The 18,843-nt window shown below is 35.0% G+C and overlaps 1 protein-coding gene across 2 annotated transcripts in view; it reads left to right on the top strand.

Moving 5' to 3' along the window:
* The window catches only part of ANGPT1 (angiopoietin 1), a 251,333-nt gene that overhangs the window by 20,976 nt on the left and 211,514 nt on the right, over positions 1-18,843 (top strand). The window lies entirely within an intron of this gene.

Here is an 18,843-nt window from a genome sequence, read left to right as displayed (position 1 = left end):
GTGATAGGTCAGGCAACTCACTCTTGGGAATGGAATTTTACAGGGAAGGTGACAAACAAAGTGATGGAAACTTACTGTCAAACTTTTAAAGGACATAGGTAAAAACAGTAGTAGTAGTGAAGCAATGGGTTTGGATTCTGTGGTTGCATTATGCAAGGCTGGGTATTTGGAAGCTGGGATGCTAGGGAGAGTGACTCACACAGCCCTGACACTTCCTTAAAGTAGTATAGTAATAAGGCAAGCAGATAAAAGGATGGAGAAGCAGCTAGAGAACTAGGAAACAGGTTGAATTCTGAGGGGAAAATCATAATGAACAAAAGTAAATAAAAATAAACCAGAAGTCTTCATCAAAGATAACACTAGGATTTTAGAACTGGGGTCATCACAAGAGTGCTTTGCTCAGGCAATAAGCACTAAATTTTAAAAACGCAAGTATTTCTGCATTTGTGTCATATGGAGCTGTTCATTTCAGGTGCCTTTAAAAGTAATTCTTAATATTACATAACATGAGATGGACTCTATCTCATTTTTCTAAATGCGAGGAGGAAGCAGCGATCCTAAGGTGCTTTAGAATGTACTAACTCAGATAGAGGTAAAGAGTTCCATTTGTCTCCCATTCCCATTCCTGTTCCATTTGCAAATCCCTATGCATTTGCAGGTTTTACAGGACAGAATGTTCAGGACTTGAGTTAAAGTACTTACTAAGTCTAAGGTTAGTGCGCCTTACATTGTGACTCGTGTCCACTTAAACAGACACGCTTGTACAGTACAGTACTATCGGGCAGGCTATACACTGCACTGTTCTATTTGTGTTACAATCATATTTACCTAAAGGAATGATTTTATTCTTTTAAGTCTGTTTGATCCTTGAGAATCGAGTGAATCCTCCTGAAAAAGTAAAGCTGTATGGTTCCATTTTGAAAATAAAGTTATTAACAAATTCAGTGAAGAATAATTTAAGTACCAAGAGTCTGTCTGAGAGGCAATAAGGTACATTAAGTGATATTTCCTGACCAAGACGTCTCATATGAGCTTTTTTTTTTTTTTTTTTTTTTTTTTTTTTTTTTTTTTTTAGACAACCTGACTCTGACCTTGTGCTTTCAATTGGGTCATTACATGTTTGTAGGCATGTGAATTCTGGAATAGCAAACTGTGAAATGCTCTTCATCATATAGCAAGTGGATCATGCTTCATAAAGCTTTTTGTGACTTGTATAGCAAAATGAAATTCCTGATTAATATTAAGACTATGCATGCCTTGATAGTTCTGCCAGTTTATGATAAAATGTTTGAATAGAAACCTGGTTCTGTGAAAACGGAAATTCCATGTTTGCTGGGAAAAAATAATGGTCTTGTTACATCAACCATGTGGATATTTAAGCAAACACATATTTATGCCTAGAAATAAAGTAAGCTCACTGGAAAATTTACATCCTCTTAAAAACACATACTCCTCTTGCAGTCTCATGATTTTATGTCATGAAATCTTATTCGCTTAAATGACCACAACCCCTGGAGAACTGGAGAGCTCAAACCAGGGATGACCAGTGCTGGTGTAGTGGTGATGGGGGAGTCATTTACATTCTTTATGATGGGACATAAATGGGGCAAAATCAGAAACTTCCAATTAGCCAACGCTTTTCTTCTTTAACAAAAAGATAAATCACACTCTTTGCCATGCTTCCTGCTTTTATTGTATGGGAAGGTGTTATTTTATAAGACATAATTTTCTTATATGTATGTGTGTGTGAGTGTGTGTATGTGTGAGTAGTTTTCCTTTCAGCAAGTGATGGATTACAGGTGTTTACTGGGCAGGCTACTTTACCCTTTTAACTTCAAATTTCTGCATCTATGAAATGAGAATAATAATGCTTTCCTCCTAAGGTTCTTATAGTGGTTTTATGAGATAAGAATCACAAAATGCCTAATAACAAAGCTTGGTATAGAGAATATGTTTAACAAATTATAGCTATTTCTTATTTTTAAATATTTTTCTTAAAAACACTACCCAACAAACCTAAGTACCTTTCTTAGCCTATAAGGTTTGTTGATAGTCAGATGATTGCTTCAAGATTCCCTTCCTCAAATACCAGTGGGAAAAAACCTCCTATGCAGAAGAATTTAAAATAGTTTTTGTAGTTCCTCTGTCACCAAGGAGGTGAGCATAACTCCCCATTCATTAAGTGTGGATGGCACATAGTGGTTCTTCTAAAGAGCACTGTATTGAAAGAGGGAAAACGAGTAACTCTGCACTGGGGAAACTTGACAAACATGACCTCAAGCCAGGTAATCAAAGTCAATGTCAACAGAGATAAGTCATGTTGATAGTATGTCTGCTTTCCAATGTTATGAAAATACTACAGAATGGCACTTTTATTCTGTGTTCTGTTTTTCAAAACCCATAACTTTAATCTAATCATGACAAAAATATTAGAAAATTCTCAGTTTAGGGACGTTATTTCTACAAAATACCTGTAAAGCATTCCTCTAAAATGTTTACGTCATCACAAAAGCAAGAGGAGCCTAAAGAGACATAATAAGTAAATGTAGTGTGGTATTCTGGATGGGATTGTGGACTAAAAAAGAACATTAGGAAATCTGGAAAGTATAGATGTTAGTTAATAAAATGAGGAAATAAATAAATAAGCAAACACAAACAAATCCCATGTTTACTGCTCTGAATTGGATAGACAAGCATGGTTGTGGTATGCAATAGATTTCTACAGACCTTAAGATGATAAATCAAATAATTCTGTTGTAACATGAATATTTTCTCAATAAAAATCTGAGAATAGCTCGGTTAAGTAGTGCTTGCTCCTTACAGTGAGTCACTTAAAAAGTAAAAGGCCTGCAAAAAAATATGTTCAAACGTCCCCATTCTGAAGAATGCTTTAAAATCTTACTGAAATATGTGACACTTTCTAATGTTTATGGGCGACAGGATAGTGATATGCAGGCAAGTTGATGCTTTTTTGTTTTTTTAGCCTTAAGTTCTGGGGTACATGTATAGAACGTGCAGGTTTGTTACATAGGTATATATGTGCCATGTTGGTTTGCTGCACCCATCAACCTGTCATCTACATTAGGTGTTTCTCCTAATGCTATCACCTCACCTAGCTTCCCCACCCCTGACAGGCCCCAGTGTGTGATGCTTCCCTCCCTGTGTCCATGTGCTCTCATTGTTCAACTCCCACTTATAAGTGAGAACACGTGCTGTTTGGTTTTCTGCTTCTGTGTTAGTTTGCTAAGAATGATGGTTTCCAGCTTCATCCATGTCCCTGCAAAAGACATGAACTCATTCTTTTTTATGGCTGCATAGTATTCCATGGTGTATATGTGCCACATTTTCTTTATCCAGTCTATCAATGATGGGCATTTTGGTTGGTTCCAAGTCTTTGCTTTTGTGAACAGTGGCACAATAAACATACATGGGCATGTGTCTTTATAGCAGAATGATTTATAATCCTTTGGGTATATACCCAGTAATGGAATTGATGGGTCAAATGGTGTTTCTCGTTCTAGATCCTTGAGGAATCACCACACTGTCTTCCACAATGGTTGAACTAATTTACACTCCCACCAACAGTGTAAAAGCGTTCCTATTTCTCCACATCCTCTCCAGCATCTGTTGCTTCCTGACTTTTTAATGATCGCCATTCTAACTGGCGTGAGCTGGCATGTCATTGTGGTTTTGATTTGCATTTCTCTAATGACCAGTGATGATGAGCTTTTTTTTTTCATGTATTTGTTGGATGGATAAATGTCTTCTTTTGAGAAGTGTCTGTTCATATCCTTTGCCCACTTTTTGGTGGGGTTGTTTGTTGTTTTTCTTACAAATTTCTAAAACACCAAAAGAAATGGCAACAGAAGCCAAAATTGACAAATGGGATCTAATTAAACTAAAGAGCTTCTGCACAGCAAAAGAAATTATCATCAGAGTGAACAGGCAACCTACTGAATGAGAGAAAAGTTTTGCAATCTGTCCTTCTGACAAAGGGCTAAAATCCAGAATCTACAAAGAAAGGTTCTGCTTGTAAAAAACACAGACCTTTGTGAGCATGTAAAAATGAATTTGCCAGGTCACTGAGGATGCATTAGCTATATATAATCTGATGCATTCTATTATCCTCCTGCAATAATGCAAATAAAAAATTAGTATGTTTGCCAACAGCATATACTTACCATAATAATTACAACCTCTATAAATGTCTTTGTTTCAAGCCCTTGAAACTAAAGTCTTCAAAATTGGGGAAGAAAGCTTAGGATATATAGAATTTTTCTTTCAAAAACATATTAATTTACTTTGTCAATCATTAAAAGGGCTACATATTGTACTACACAAGAAATCAGAACTGTATCATTTTATTGAATATTTATTATAAAACAAAATATTCTCAAACTTTGAAAATGTTGCATCAGATCTGTAAAGCATTTTGTTTTGTGAATATGGTTATGATTTTGATGCCTCTATTCTGTAACAGTTGTAAGGAACATTTTACAGATTGTACACAGATCAATTGTGGAATATTCTCTGCTCATTTTAAACCTACAGAGTAGTCACAGGCAACACTCAAGCAAGCCTGCAAAATCTGCATCACGTTATCTTTTTGTGTACCTTGTGAAAAGGTATTTTTAAGATGGGGTATGGTGGTGTTATCCATATTGCCTGATGTCAATTCTTATTGCTAGGTAACTCATGACAAACCTGTTACGTGTTAGGAGCATGTGAAGTACAATTTGAAAAGCCAGAAATCTAGCTTAGCTTTACAAAAAAAAAAAAAAAAAAAAAGTGTATTGCAGTGATAAAATTGCATAAAGTAGGGATGGAGAAACGTTTGAGATTTTGGCCAATTTAAGGCAGATGTGTAGGCTGGGTTTATTGCTCTTCTCACTTTTCAAAGATGACATAATTAATGATATTTTTCTCCAACAGTGTGAGAATGGTTTCACCTTGGAGTTTCCCAAAAATACTTTCTTCGTATATAACAAAGCCTGTCCTAAAGCTGGTGCATTTGGCTTTTAAAGCCTGTGGTTAATAAAAATTTGTTCTCCAAGGTTGCATTTATTAATTTATTCATTCACTGAATACTTATTGAGTGGTATCATGTGTACCCCCCAAGCATTGTGTTGAAGCACTAGAGACAAAGGTGAGCACAAACAAACATCATTTCTACCCTCATGGGTGTATACTCCAGTGAGGAACTGAGTATCAATCAAGTGGTCACACAAATCATTTTAAGTTAACACAACAAAGAAGAGATACATAGGACAATGAGAATACAAAGTAAAAGACTGGATTTGGTCAAGATATAAACTTTTCTGGTACTAAAAATGTACTTTACATTCCCTTAAATGTGAACCCAGATACTAGAGAGTGGTCCTTGGAAGTCATTCATGCCTGCCACTAGCACCTATGACACATAGTAGACACTATAAATATTTGCAAAAAAAGAAAAAGTGCTAAGTGAGTGAGTTAAATTTGTATTGCTATAGCCTATATCTGTCTTTGTGTCTGTGTAAAGAAAACCCTATAGTTTTATGGTTTTTCCTCACCAACTAATAAGTATTTGGTCTAAGTTCTCCCAGTTTCACTCTTCTTGCTTCAAGCGTGCAACTATAGTTGCTATTCTCTTTTCTACCCCTTGGATTGGATTCTCAAACAGTTAACAAGAACAGGGGAGGAAAACTGGTTGTGTACACGTAGCCCAAATATACCAATTGGAAAGGTAACTTTCTCTTGTGAACTCTATGTGATTTGATCTCAATCAGGAGGATTCCCTCCGCTTACAACAGGCCTCCTGTAATATTTGAGGAATTTATATTCCAGAGAGGATGCATGTTGAAGAGGCCTCTTATTTTCTATTGCCACACTTTGTATAAAATTTTCTTTCAGTTGTGGTATGTATATATTTTCAGAAATAATAGATGCCCACTCAGATTTTGAAGTAACTATATTCTATAACCTTGTGGTTAAAAACCCTGTTATTAATCTTGCTATTAATATTATATGCAGATGATATAAAATTGTCTTAAAAAATAAGAAATCCAAATGAAATGTAACCAATCGCAGAAGTAGATTAAAGGATATGACTACAAAGGATAATTTGAATGACTATTTTGATTGAAGAGACCTGTCAGTTCAGCCTAACAACTGGTTTGATCTGACTTTTTAATTTAATGTAATTTAATGTATTTTTTATTTGATTGATTTTTACTTGACCTAAATAGTGTATAATGCCAAGGCAACAAAAGTACCCCATTTCTCAGCATCAGAATCATAAACCGGAATGTTGGATGGAAACATAAAAGTTACTTAACCCCACCTCCCAACAAGCGCAGAATATTTCTGTGGATTCTGTTCCTAACAGTTCACCTTGGCTTGATCATGTACAGCAAAGGAGAACTGATTATTAGGTGAGGCAGACAACTCCACTCTATTGCAGTTAGAATTCTAGGAAATTATCTTCTGTATCAAGTTGCAGATTCCATTCATTTCCCTCTGGAAAGAATAGGTTTTTCTCTCCTCTACACAAATGCCTTCAAACATGTGGTATAAAAGTAGCTTTAGGCAACTTGCTCTTTATGAGCATCAGATTTCTCATCTGAAAAAAGGGATTTAATACTGTCTAACATCTAGACTTTAGGCAAGAGTCAAAGCAGACCTGTCTAAAGTACTAGCACACTTAAGCACATATAAAGCACTCATTTATCAACGTTTTGCTATTATATTATTATTGTTGTAACACTTTAGGAAGGCTATTTTACCTCCCTAACATTTCCTTTTGCCCAGCTATGCATTCTTTTCTTCTTTATCTGTTCTTAATTGCCATTGTGTGGGCAATTTTACCTTAAACTGTAGAGCTAAGCACAGGATCTTCAGGACTGAACACTGATCAGAACACAATGCAGAAAACCAGGGGTCTGTTTTGTCCCAAGGACATTCTACTTCTTTTATTTCAACCTAGACTTTAACTATTCTTAGTAGCTTTACCATACCATTGGATCATAAAATCCCAATTAAGTCCCCAGGTTTCTTTATGTGAACAATATTTACACCTGTTCTTTCTTATCCATACTTTTTTGTTTTATTTTAAGCTAAAGGCAGTTCTTTCAATTTATCTATATTAAATTGTACTTTATTGGTGGGCTCATTGTTCAAGCCCATTAAGAACTGCAAGAATATTGAGCCTCTTTTCCAACAGATTATATATATATATAAAATGTTAAATCATTATAGGTACTTAATAGTTGTACCACTCTGTACAACTATTTATGAGGTCATGTGATCTTTTGATAGAGGCATACGATGTGTAATGATCAATCAGGGTAATTGGGGGTATCCTTCACCTTATCACTTCCTTATGTTTGGAACATTCCAAACCACTCTTTTAGTTATTTTAAAATTTTAATCACAACTTTGCTTATCTGCACACTTGACAAATCTGTGTTCTAAATCTTCAGTCAAGGATGATGTTGAATATGACATAAATGAGGATTATCGTTTCATCCTTGTACTTATAGCCCAAGAAAGAGGGAATGAAGTCCTAACTTAAGGTAGTAGTGATGGGGCTGGAGAGTAAGGAACTGAATTTGGATATTTCTTGATTATATATAAATTTTTTTTGAGATGGAGCTTCACTCTTGCTGCCCAGGCTGGAGTCCAATGGCGCGGTCTCAGCTCACTGCAACCTCCACCTCCTGGGTTCAAGCGATTCTCTTATCTCCGTCTCCTAAGTAACTCAAGTTTACAGGCATGTGCCACCACACCAGATTAATTTTTGTATTTTTAGTAGAGATGGGGTTTCACCATGTTAGCCAAGCTAGTCTCAAACTCCTGACCTCAGGTGATCCATCCGCCTCTGCCTCCCAAAGTGCTGGGATTACAGGAGTGAGCCACCGTGCCCAGCCTCAAATATAATTTTTAACAACCAGTGTTCATGCAGATGCTGAAATCCTTGGATTTTCCTTGGCTTTACAGATAATTCCCTTTCCTTAATTATATTCTCACTGTAACCTACACAGAGGGTATGAAGTAGGCCTGTCAAGTTTAGGGTTGAAATTTGAGGAGCAATAGATAACACTAGCTTTTAGGAGGGTAAAACGTCACTTTAGTTGGAAAACCAGAAATTATTCTTGCCAGTCATAGAATCCAGGTTGTCCATCTCTGTGGAGCTGGATCACAGTCTCTTCGAGGCATGCCCTTATAAAAAAATCATATTCTCTAATGCCTACTATGGGCATTTTTTAGATAAAAAGGAGGCTCTGTTAATAATTTCACCAAGACAATAGGATACACAGGACTTCCAAGGAAAACTTTATATTCCTAATTTATATTTTATACCAGTAAATGGATATTTAAGTAACTGAATTGCATTCTAACATTAAGCAAAAATTTCTAAGTCTTTTAGTTCATCTTCTTCCTCCATACAAGAAAACTTCTTAGTCCAACCTCTCACAATCCACATTACAATGCCCCAATGGGTGGTTATTCATTCTGCTCAAATGTGTCAATGCCAGGAATGACTCTGTATGGAAGGACAGTGGAACGGCCCCCAGAGGAGAATATTAGAAAACCCTCCCAGATAAAAGTCCTTCCTGGAACTTGTTCCTAGAACTGCACCTCCTAGCAACATGTTACATTAATATTCACTTGGCAGCTTCCTATTTGAAGATAGTTACTCGGAAGACTTGGGTAAGTGGTGTGATGGCCAAAGAATCACAGTGGTCTCTTGCCCAAAATTGGATTTGAAATGCTACCTGTTAGGATTCTATTTAGAATCAAGTCTCTCAAGAGAATAATATGGTTATCTGGATTATTCTTCCTGGCATATAGCTGCAATCTTGAGGGATGCTATTTAGTACTATTTTGCATTTACTTGAAAATGAAGATATATGTTTAAAGGAAAGAGTTTAAGCTTAGATTTGTCATTCAGTGTGTATTGAGCAGAGTAGATCTTTGGTGACTTTTCATGAAATTCAGTTGTACTTTAATATTTAACATTGAAGTATTTTTCATTTAAAAATGTTTTATTGTGAAATACAGCATCAGTCAAAGTGTATGAAAATATAACATACGATTTAAAGATTAAGCTTTTTAAATTAGTCCAATTCAATAATTTTATATTTGTTAATGAAAAATTCACCGTGATTAATTCTTACCACGGCCAGGTAACAACATTTCCAGACCTAGAAGAGTCGAAAAGCATCCCTAACATTTCTTAAAATACATGCAGCAGTTTGCCAATTTGTGGACTTTTCTTTAACAATGCATTTGACTTTTAATGGAGAATTTTTAAAAAAATAATAATTTAGGCCATAAGTTCTGATATTAATTCTGAATATATTTGATGCCTCTTAGAGCATTCTGAATTCTTACTTCTATATATTTATGCATAGTTGACTCCACTGAGCCTGTCTGAATCTTTCCCATTCCAACTCAAATCCCACTTTACCCATGAAGAGGAATGACTAACAACTATCGCTCTTACTCTGACACACTGAAATATTTAGCTATACTATAATTACCTTTTTCGGCCACTTCTCTTAATTATTTTATATGAAACCAAATATCGGCTCCTCTGGAAAACCTTCTTGAGCCCCCCATGTGTTTGGCATCCTCTTTGTTTTACTGCTCTAGCTCCCTGTGCATTGAACAGTCCTCTCCCCCCATCCCACCATCAACACACTTACCACACTGTGCTTGATTTCCTGTCTGACTCTTCTCCTGACAATAGTAGTATTTATTGAATACTTATGGTATATCAAGTTCCATGTATGAGCTTCACCTGTATTCACTCAGTTGATACTTACAATAAATTTACGGGATTGTAACTATCATTCTTATTTCAAAGGAAAGGAAATTGGGGCACTGAGAATTAAGGAAATTGTCCAACATCATAAAACCCTAAAATTCAGAGAGTCTGATTCTAGAAGCTGGGATCTTGACAATTACCTTATGCTACTTTTCTAGATCTGCTCCTAGAAGTCAAGGATAGACTTTGATCATAGTATTATCAGCATCTAGTACACCACCTAGAATATACTAGGGACAAGATAAATGTATATTGAATGAATGGATAAATGAATAAATATACTTTTTTCCTACTGATTTCAAGTATTTTCAATGAATGTAAACAAAAATAGTCAAGATTTGAAGACTTAAAATTACATTAAAAATTTGTCTTATTCAAGCTCATGTTTTGTAGTTGGAAAAACCATGATGCATAGAGGTAAGTCATATTCATAGGATCACTTTTGTAGTTTAGCTAGCATTTTTAACCCTCGACCATATGCCAGAAACTATTTCAAATACTATATGTGTATTATCCCCTCTAATCCTCATCTGAAGTGGAGGCTCTTATTATCTTCATTTTGGAGATGAGGAAACAAGCATGAAGAGATTATCCAATGTCTCAAAGCTGCAGGTGGCAAAGCAAGAAAAATAACTGAGGTTGGCTGGTTTCAAAATTTATTTTCTTACTCACCACACTAAATTGGCTCTTACATATCTAATTATTGCCAGATCTAAACCGAAGTGAATGCTAAGTCCCAGAATCTTTCAAAAATCTCTCCCTATATTTCAAAAATTATAATTATTCTAACTTTATCTTCATCTTTAAACAGTCTGGATTGTATAATTCATTCAATATATGTTTTATTTAATTTGAGATTTGGAGTCTCTTGATCTTTGTAATATATTCTACATGCCTACAAAAGTTACTGAGAGAAATCCTTATGTAGCTTTGAAGGCAATTCTTTAATTTATTCTAGAGAACTTTTGCTTTTAAAAAGGTTATATATGAGTACCCTAAAATTTTCAGCAGCTGTACATAGGAATTGATTATATTTATAATCACACTGTCTTTAAACATTGGCTTATTCAAAAAAGATTAAGAGAATTTACTCCGCAGCCATAGATTTCTATTAAAAATAAAAGATAATGGCACAATGACAAAGTCACTGCTTTACATTTACTCACAGACAGTTGTGTTACTGTTGGAAAGATGTTGTTAATAGAACACTTGTTGAGCCTAGATGAACTGGAATAATTCTAACTCTCGGGAGGAGATTTGGGGGCTGCATTAGTTTTCTATACTACATAACAAATTGTCCAGAATTTAGTAGCTTAGAACAACACACATTTATTATCTGACAATTACTGTGGTTCAGGAGTTTAGGCACAGCTTATGTGGGTGCTTTGCTTCAGAGTCTCTCAGAGGCCATAATCAAGGTGTTGGCTAAGGGTGGAGGCCTCCTCTGAATGTTTGACTGGGAAAAGATTGCTTCCAAGTTCACTTAGATTCAGCTTCTTGTGGGCAGTTGAGCTGAGGAACACAGTTTGTTGCCATATGGGCCTCTCCAACATTCAGCTTACTTGATTAAAGCATGCATGCTGAAAAGGCAGTAAAGAGTCTACCAGAAAGACGAAAGAAATACCTTTTGCAATCATATCATATAAGTGACATCCCATCAACTTTACCAGTTTATTCATTAGAGTAAGTCAATTTAGTCCATGCACCAGGGGGAGGGGATTACACAGTATGTGAATTTTAGGATCCCAGACAATTAGGGCTGTCTTAGAAGCCTGCCTCACTATAAGGACAGAAATGACAACTTTCTTTTATGAGTGTAAGGGACTGAGAGGGAAACAGCTTAACTTTTAGCTTTCAGTTTATGCTTTCCTCCCTCTTTATAGCAGTTTCGCTATTTTTTTGTTTGTTTGTTTGGTTTTGGATTGGGAAGGGTGATTGGTTGGTTAGTTGGTTGTTTTCTGTTTTCTGTTAGTTTACAGATTATAAAAAACAAAATCTCTTTTAAAAGTTTTTACTTGGTAGTGAGGGTTGTATACATGTATAATTGAATAGCCTCAAGAAGTTGTTTTTATGGGTCCTGATTTGTGATTGATGAGCCCTTTACTACCAAAAGATCCTCCAGACCTGAGTCACATTTTATTCCTTTATCCTTGGAGCCTCAGCAAGGGAATCCTGATGATCACCTGTGACATGAAGTATGTGTGCCGGCAGCCTCACTTGTCAAGTTCTTATGCATTCAACCCCTGGATTTCAAGTGTCCTCTCTGCTTGTTTGCTGTAAAAACTCCCTTTTTGAATCTGTGTTTTTTACGTTGTGATCATATCTATTTATCTATCTGTCTATCTATCTATCTATCTATCTATCTATCTATCTATCTATCTTTTTTTGCATGGCTAAGCCAGATTATCTAGTTCATGTTGACTCTTTCACAAGAGACTTAAATTATGTTCGTGCTACCTACATCCAATCTGTGCTGCTTAAGAGATAGCAGTGAGAAGTCCTCCCAGAACCAATTTCAGTTTTAGCCTTCAGCTTTGGTCCTTGTTTTCTCTCCCTCTTCACTTCTTCATTGCCAATGTCATTTTCATGATTACCTTCTAAAAGCATGTACTTATTTTTCAATTAAACAATAAGGTTTAATTGAACTTTATTGTTTTAACTTCCAAGAAAATGAACTTTACTGTTTCTAACTTCCAAGAAAGTAAAATTAGACATAGCCTGACCTTCTGTCTTCCAGAAGGTTTACATAATCAAAGGCAAAGCACTCATGTGCTCATTATATTAGTAATGAATAAAGCTTTGGCCACATAAATGTTCTTAACTAGTGGTTTGTTTACTAAACTGACACTTCCTGGACTTCTTTGCTGTATTCTTCAATAAGAAATAATGATAATAATACATTTATTGACCTGTTTTGAAAACAGTGCTATCTACCACATTGTGTATATTTCAGTGTGTATAGAGATCCCCCCCATACCATCAATATACATTTATTTACATAGTTATTCGTTCATTCATTTATTAAAATAGAACTATCCAAGCAAAATGTAATTAGCATCCAGAATTTGTTTATGGTGTACTTTGGCCACAACATATATCCCATCTGAATATAGGTTAAAAGTGATGGGTTTTAAATGACAGGCTTAGTAATATTAAATCCATAATACAGTAAAGTTGTTAAATGATTTTTAATGTATTTATTGATTCTAAGACACCAGTGATTGTGTCATTATTATTTTAGGTGACAAAATGAAAATACTGCCAACTAAACTATGATGTTATCATTTCTTATCACTTTGGTTGTAAAAAGTATTCAGACTTGGACAAATTAAAATGTGATAAGACTGAGTCTTAAGCTGATTCATAGTAAGAATTCAGAGGTAAAGAAATACTCAGTTGCTTTAAATATCTGTTGTGAATACAAGTAAGTGACCTACAACTTCAGGTTTTTAAGAGCATAAGTGCCTTTTACTAAAACTAAACTTATGTTGGTCCTAGTGTAATTAATTACCAGAGTTTCCCAAATTTCAAAATTGAAATGCTCCTAAGTAGAGAAAGACCATGAAATCCCAAGGGTCTGCAGGTCAAGCCTGAAATGATCTAGCCCAGTTCAAAATTTATAAATATAAATAAGATAGTGACAAATATGATAATCAGTTTTCAAATATAAAATCAGGTTTTTACTTACACATATTTAAATAAAATTAACTTTCCATAAAGATGTTTCATATTTTTCATTTGGCTTTGTGTATCTGTCACACTGCAATGTGGTTATGAGGTTCAAGTGCCCTTGGAGACTCAGGCAACCAAAGGAAATATATGGAGTTAGCAAAGGAACTTCATAATTTTTGATTACTCCCCAAATCTAACAAAAGGTCAAAGATAAATTGCTTAGTTTAATTAAAGAGCATTAGCACAAATTTTCTGTGTTGGACAATATCCAGCCGGTATCTTCTTGTGAAGCGTTATGTCTGTTAGGATTTAACTGATAATCATATCTAAATGAGAGATAACTGGAATTGGCTTGTTTGATCATAAAAATTGCCTGTAATTGAATTGAACGCTGTTTTCCTTCTTACCCCCGTGCGTATCAGTCAGGCAGCGATTTGACTAGCACATTGTGTTCTCTGCATATTTGTGTGTGTTTGTTGCAGAAATATTTCTTTAGAAAGCTTTTCATTTTGCATGCGGGATTTAAACAGACCAGAGTCAAAAGTAGTTGCAAAGTTACACCAAGAACTGGAGTTGTTCATTGATGCAGTAGCAGAGCAGCACTCATCTATACATGCACAGATGTTTGAGTTATAAATTCGCAGGTTCGATCTATTTTATGAAAGATTTATCTAATTTCATTTTTAGTTTTATTTACTACATTAAAATAGGCAGCCAGTAGCCTTAAAAAAAATCATATATAGACATGGTCTATACATACAGCTTCTACTTAAACTTCTCACCTCTGATCCCATCTGTAGCTGATCCCTACTCCTTAATAGTCCCCTCTCCCCAAAAAGGATTGGGAATATATACATGCTACAAAACAGAATGTGCTTATAAATGCAGAATTAGAAGTAAATACTTTATACATCCCCACATCTGGGAAATGTTGAACAATTCTACTTTGAAGACCCCTGGAGTATTTAACCAGATTCATACTGTGAAAGGCTCAGACATGTCCTTGTCCCTGGAATGGAAGCATAACCTGGAGACATGGGTGTCTAAAAACAAGTAATGAAATGATGATGATGCTTTCAGCATGTTTTCATAGGCAGGTCAAGTCTGCCAAAAATCATTTGGAGTCCATGAAATTTGTGACAGAAGTTTTTAGCACTTAGTCAACAAACACCCCTTTGTTCTCTTTTCATTTATTTCTAAAGAAAAGGGCAGAACATTGAAAATGAGCTTTTGAGTCAATTTAAATTTTCATTCAATTCCCTGTACTGTTCACTTGATGCGTCTTTGGATCCTACCACTTTCCCTTCTACTTCAATGACATTCTAGAAAGGCAATGAAGCACATTTTTTAAAGTCTAAGACTATATATACAAAAAATAACTTATTTTATGCAAACATGTTGGACGATGTACCCAAGAAATCTAAAGCTTATATTGGCTAATATGAAGTGAAAATGGTCATCTTTGAGGTCTGACCATGCAAACTGTTGTAAACATTGCTAGTAGGGCATATAGGTTCTTATGCATTCCTCGTTCCCACATAATATGAGTTGAATTCTAATCTACTTGTTTTGTTGTTGTTGTTGTTGTTGTTTGAGACGGAGTATCACTCTCTAGCCCAGGTTGCAGTGCAGTGGCATGATCTTGGCTCACTGCAACCTCTGCCTCCCAGGTTCAAGGGATTTCCGGCTAATTTAGTAGAGATAGGGTTTCCCCATGTTGGTCAGGCTGGTCTGGAACTCCTGACCTCAAGTGATCTGCCCTCCTGGGTCTCCCAAAATACTGGGGATTACAGGCGTGAGCCACTGTGCCTGGCTGTAATCTGCTTTTCATTTGTTTTATTGACTGAAAATTTTTCACCTGGTTAAAGTGTTTTAAAAGCTCCATGGAGTTGCTGAGTTCTTGGACAAGTTTACTCCTTAAATATAAAATGAAGCCAAAAGTTACAGAGTGGGATATTGAGTAAGAGAGTAGGAGTTGAGGGAGAGGACAACAGGATACAGAGTTGTAACTGTCAGCCCTTCTAATGCACTGAGCATCACAAGAAATAGAAACTTGCTGAATGGAGCTCAGGTTGACTTAAGATGGTGTCACAAGCATTGACTTTGAAGTTTGACTCATCTAGGTTTGAATTTGGGCTGTGACACTTGCTATGTGATTTTCTGTCAGTTACTTAACTTTTGGGGCCATAGTTTTGTCATATGTCATATGTAAAAGAGGGATAATATAATTTATTTGATAGGGTTATTGAGATGATTAAATGAGATAATACATGCACGCAATTGACAAGATACTTAGCACAAAGGAATGGCTCAATTAATATTAGACCTCCTGGGCTCATGTTCATGTGTTTTAATATTTATTTAGTGGAGAGTAAGAAGCTGATATTTACAGAATTCACCTTTCTTTATATTTATAACAGAATGTTTTATTGTTGCATTAAGCATAGTATAACATTCTGATGCATTTAGAATCTAAAAATATATGTATTCACATTCCTTAGAGGTAATGTCATTCACACTCACCAATAATTATCTACTAGACATAGTTACTAAATCTTGTTGAAAATATTTTAAATTATTTTTTATTTGTTTTAGTTTAGAAAATATTTTATACTTTAAGATACTTCTACTCTTTTGACTAGAAGCATTTCTAACCTATAATTATGTCAAAGAATTTAGACTGTCTTTTGACATGAACAATCCTAACAACTTTTGAGAAATAAATTTATTAATATCACAAGCTGAATTTACAAGACAGATTTTCTATTAGAAGGTTTTCCAACACATTTCAATAGAGAAATAGCAACTATTGGAATCTGAAAGATAAATAAACTCATTGTTTACTCTTGTATATGTCTTTCATGTTAGAATGTGATCATAAAATGGCCAATTAAGTCCAGAAGGCCAGTTAGCAGATCACTGTAATTAATGTCTGCAACATCAGTCAAATCTTGTTTATCAGTACATACTGGAATTTCAGCTACACATGGACAAGAATTGTTTTAATCCCAACTTGGCCTTCAGTTTCAGAAACTTGAAAGTAATTATTTGGCTGAACAGAAATCAGATGGCCTTTTATTTTATTTTCAGTTTCACACTCAGTATGATCATAATCTTTTATAAAGAATAGCTTTTGTGGAAGGAGGAACTGGAACAGTTTGCTTACTATCTCCCTTCTATCTGCAGTGTCAATGTCCAAAGAAAATGCTTTCATAGGTATTTTTTTCCCCTCTTGGGGTGTGTGTGTGTGTGTGTGTGTGTGTGTGTGTGTGTGTATGAGTGTAGTGGGTATGTGTGGGGTGAGTGTGTATGATTTCCCAAATCAGAAACTTCTTGGGAGGCATAGTGAGTGTTTTAAACTTCAAAAAATGAAACTAACTACTCGTTTCTGGTAAAGAGCTTTATCCGAATATTAATAATTTGAGTTGACAAAGACTATGAGATATAAAAAATTCAACTGCCTGGTTTCAGGCTAGTGGTAGAGCTGACACGTGTGCTTGTAACTTCCCCTCAGAAAAGAAAGGTTGGGATTGGCAAAGCTTTATCTATTATTGTACATTTCTGCTAATGGCCCTAATTTGGAGTGATTAGGTTCAATTTTCACCTCAGCGATCACAAAGAAGCCTCATGTGGAAAGCTGAGTTAACGGATAATCTTTATTATAATTTATTCCACTGATGTTTAATTTTCATTCAATATGGCATCTTGGTTAGTTGGTTGACTATCTCATTCCTTAGGATAACTTTGTTGACTATTACTATTATAATCATTATTAAACTGGTTAATATTATTTCCGTATGATGGGAAGACATTCATATGTGCTAACTATTTCAGTCCACCATCTCTACATTAGATTATTGGGAGCATCTTACACAGGAGTTTTAGATTTGCCTATATACCTCTATGTAGTGATATGTATTAATGTGTAATCACCTAATAATTATACCATCTATCATAAAGAAAAATACATCATGAATATTGTGTATAATTTTTATTATTCTTCATACTAGTAGAGTTATGATATTAGCCACATAGTTAAATCCATAAAATCAACAGCATATAACACAACTCTACTGTGTTGAGAGAAAGTTACAATTTTTGACACATCTTCTGTTGGCTCAAAGCAGAAAGAAAAGTCATTTTATCATAAAAATACTACTTTATTAAATGAAGTATTAGGAAAGATAGCAGGAAAAGTGTAAGGACAGGACCTTTTTGTTTCAAAATAAGTTCATTCCTTAGCAGATCCCATGTAATTCTTTGGCATGATCAAGTACCTAGGAAAGTAAGATGCTCAAGATTGGTATAATTTGAGATTTACATTTCATTTTTTACATTTGGTTCTCTAGGTTTTATATTTCTATTTTAAAATAATACACTTTATGTCATATACACTTTGAGACTTGTATTTTAGAAAAATGTCACTAAACTGAAAGGCCACATTTAACATTTTTATTTCCAGACCTTAAGAAAAATTTATGAAAGCAGGTTTTGCTGTACGTTTCACCTTCCCCTTTGCTCAGTATTGTGTATAAGGATTTATCTTGTTTGTAGAAACTTAAAACATTTTAGAGGATTTTGAAGAAGAAATTGGGCTAGTTTGAGTTCAGAGATTTAAGTAAATTTGTACTTTGAGTCAATGTGACTTTTAATCATCCATGAATGATTTAAAAGAGAAGTCAAAACACTTATGACCTTCTCTACATCTCAATTTTTAGAACAGGACTTTTGACTTGAGATGCTTTTTACTCAGGCCTTGAACCCAGAATACCACTGAGCTTGGAGTTTCTTTTTAAAGAGAAGTATGCATGTGGAATGTTGTTGCTACAGAAAAGATTATGCAAACATCTCAGCTTTGCTCAAGATATCCAAGTTCACAGAAAACTATTTGTGACTTCAGCAGCTACCCAGCTTTCTGTTTTAATGTTGACCAAATCATGTTTGGTTGACTTAAACATAACAACACAAAGGACATTTTGAGCCTGTAATAAGATTTTTGAAAATTTTTGTTCATTTGAAAGAAATACACAATAAACCTTGTTATTAATACAATGATGTTGCTCTCTCATCTGCTGATGTGCTGATACATATACCAGATCTCCGAGGTGCATTTCACATGGTAGGCAGGAAACCAGTGAAGATCAACTTTCTGACTTCTTGTCCTTATAAAAACATGCTTTTTGTGGCTTCATTCCAATCCCCAAGTTGTGTATTTTGGGTCTTTCTGAGGCTGTTGCCATGCTTGAAAATACTGACAAAAGAGACTAATGAGGAGGGAGATTCTTCCACCAGATTCTTTCTTGATGGTGATTTAATACAGCCTCACTGCCTCCCTTCTATTGGAAATATTTGTATCATGA

Source organism: Chlorocebus sabaeus, chromosome 8, assembly GCF_047675955.1.
Source record: "Chlorocebus sabaeus isolate Y175 chromosome 8, mChlSab1.0.hap1, whole genome shotgun sequence".
Classification (NCBI taxonomy): domain Eukaryota; kingdom Metazoa; phylum Chordata; class Mammalia; order Primates; family Cercopithecidae; genus Chlorocebus; species Chlorocebus sabaeus.
The sequence above is the reverse complement of the archived record's forward strand: the minus strand, read 5'-3'. Positions and strand labels throughout refer to the sequence as shown.